The following is a 3,049-nucleotide window of genomic DNA, read 5'->3' as shown; positions in this document are numbered from 1 at the left end:
CATGCGGGCCGAGGCCGTGGCATGGCATGTTGGGCGACGCCGTAGCAAGGCATGCGGTCCGAGGCCGTGGCATGTCATGCGGGCCGAGGCCATGGCATGGCATGCGGGCCGAGGCCGTGGCATGGCATGTTGGGCGACGCCGTAGCAAGGCATGCGGGCCGAGGCCGTGGCATGTCAGGCGAGCCGAGGCCGTGGCATGGCATGCGGGCCGAGGCCGTGGCATGGCAAGTTGGGCGACGTCGTGGCAAGGCATGCGGGCCGAGGCCGTGGCATGTCACGCGGGCCGAGGCCGTGGCATGGCATGCGGGCAGAGGCCGTGGCATGGCATGTTGGGCGACGCCGTCGCAAGGCATGCGGGCCGAGGCCGTGGCATGGCATGCGGGCCGAGGCCGTGGCATGGCATGTTGGGCGACGCCGTAGCAAGGCATGCGGGCCGAGGCCGTGGCATGTCATGGCATGTTGGGCGACGCCGTAGCAAGGCATGCGGGCCGAGGCCGTGGCATGGCATGTTTGGCAACGCCGTGGCAAGACATGAGGGCCGTGGCATGGCATGGCATGCGGGCCGAGGCCGTGGCATGACATATTGGCCAAGGCTAAGGCATGGCACGCCGGGCAACGCGGTGGCATCGCATGCGGGCCGGGGCCGTGGCATGGCATGTTGGCCAACGTCGTAGCAAGGCATGCGGGCCGAGGCCGAGGCCGTGGCACGGCATGCGGGCCGAGGCTGTGGCATGGCATGTTGGGCGACGCCGTAGCAAGGCATGCGGTCCGAGGCCGTGGCATGTCATGCGGGCCGAGGCCGTGGCATGGCATGCGGGCCGAGGCCGTGGCATGGCATGTTGGGCGACGCCGTAGCAAGGCATGCGGGCCGAGGCCGTGCCGTGGCATGCGGGCCGAGGCCGTGGCATGGCATGCGGGCCGAGGCCGTGGCATGGCATGTTGGGCGACGCCGTAGCAAGGCATGCGGTCCGAGGCCGTGGCATGTCATGCGGGCCGAGGCCGTGGCATGGCATGCGGGCCGAGGCCGTGGCATGGCATGCGGGCCGAGGCCGTGGCATGGCATGTTGGGCGACGCCGTAGCATGGCATGCGGGCCGAGGCCGTGGCATGTCATGCGCGCCGAGGCCGTGGCATGGCATGCGGCCCGAGGCCGTGGCATGGCAAGTTGGGCGACGTCGTGGCAAGGCATGCGGGCCGAGGCCGTGGCAAGGCATGTTGGGCGACGCCGTAGCAAGGCATGCGGGCCGAGGCCGTGGCATGTCATGCGGGCCGAGGCCGTGGCATGGCATGCGGGCCGAGGCCGTGGCATGGCATGTTGGGCGACGCCGTAGCAAGGCATGCGGTCCGAGGCCGTGGCATGTCATTCGGCCGAGGCCGTGGCATGGCATGCGGGCCGAGGCCGTGGCATGGCATGTTGGGCGACGCCGTAGCAAGGCATGCGGCCCGAGGCCGTGCCGTGGCGTGCGGGCCGAGGCCGTGGCATGGCATGTTGGGCGACGCCGTAGCAAGGCATGCGGTCCGAGGCCGTGGCATGTCATGCGGGCCGAGGCCGTGGCATGGCATGCGGGCCGAGGCCGTGGCATGGCATGCGGGCCGAGGCCGTGGCAAGGCATGTTGGGCGACGCCGTAGCAAGGCATGCGGGCCGAGGCCGTGGCATGTCATGCGGGCCGAGGCCGTGGCATGGCATGCGGGCCGAGGCCGTGGCATGGCTTGTTGGGCGACGCCGTAGCAAGGCATGCGGTCCGAGGCCGTGGCATGTCATTCGGCCGAGGCCGTGGCATGGCATGCGGGCCGAGGCCGTGGCATGGCATGTTGGGCGACGCCGTAGCAAGGCATGCGGCCCGAGGCCGTGCCGTGGCGTGCGGGCCGAGGCCGTGGCATGGCATGTTGGGCGACGCCGTAGCAAGGCATGCGGTCCGAGGCCGTGGCATGTCATGCGGGCCGAGGCCGTGGCATGGCATGCGGGCCGAGGCCGTGGCATGGCATGTTGGGCGACGCCGTAGCAAGGCATGCGGGCCGAGGCCGTGCCGTGGCATGCGGGCCGAGGCCGTGGCATGGCATGTTGGGCGACGCCGTAGCAAGGCATGCGGTCCGAGGCCGTGGCATGTCATGCGGGCCGAGGCCGTGGCATGGCATGCGGGCCGAGGCCGTGGCATGGCATGTTGGGCGACGCCGTAGCAAGGCATGCGGGCCGAGGCCGTGGCATGTCATGCGGGCCGAGGCCGTGGCATGGCATGCGGGCCGAGGCCGTGGCATGGCAAGTTGGGCGGCGTCGTGGCAAGGCATGCTGGCCGAGGCCGTGGCATGTCATGCGGGCCGAGGCCGTGGCATGGCATGCGGGCCGAGGCCGTGGCAAGGCATGTTGGGCGACGCCGTAGCAAGGCATGCGGGCCGAGGCCGTGGCATGTCATGCGGGCCGAGGCCGTGGCACGTCATGCGGGCCGAGGCCGTGGCATGGCATGTTTGGCCACGCCGTGGCAAGACATGCGGGCCGTGGCATGGCATGGCATGCGGGCCGAGGCCGTGGCTCGACATGTTGGCCAAGGCTAAGGCATGGCACGCCGGGCAACGCGGTGGCATGGCATGCTGGGCAACGCGGTGGCAAGGCATGCGGGCCGAGGCCGTGGCATGGCATGTTGGGCAACGCCGCAGCAAGGCATGCGGGCCGAGGCCGGGGCATGGCATGCGGGCCGAGGCCGTGGCATGGCATGCGGGCCGAGGCCGTGGCATGGCATGTTGGGCGACGCCGTAGCAAGGCATGCGGTCCGAGGCCGTGGCATGTCATGCGGGCCGAGGCCGTGGCATGGCATGCGGGCCGAGGCCGTGGCATGGCATGTTGGGCGACGCCGTAGCAAGGCATGCGGGCCGAGGCCGTGCCGTGGCATGCGGGCCGAGGCCGTGGCATGGCATGTTGGGCGACGCCGTAGCAAGGCATGCGGTCCGAGGCCGTGGCATGTCATGCGGGCCGAGGCCGTGGCATGGCATGCGGGCCGAGGCCGTGGCATGGCATGTTGGGCGACGCCGTAGCAAGGCATGCGGGCCGAGGCCG

This window comes from Camellia sinensis, unplaced genomic scaffold (assembly GCF_055761805.1).
Source record: "Camellia sinensis isolate YWXY unplaced genomic scaffold, ASM5576180v1 Unanchor4, whole genome shotgun sequence".
NCBI lineage: Eukaryota > Viridiplantae > Streptophyta > Magnoliopsida > Ericales > Theaceae > Camellia > Camellia sinensis.
This window is presented reverse-complemented; position numbering follows the sequence as displayed.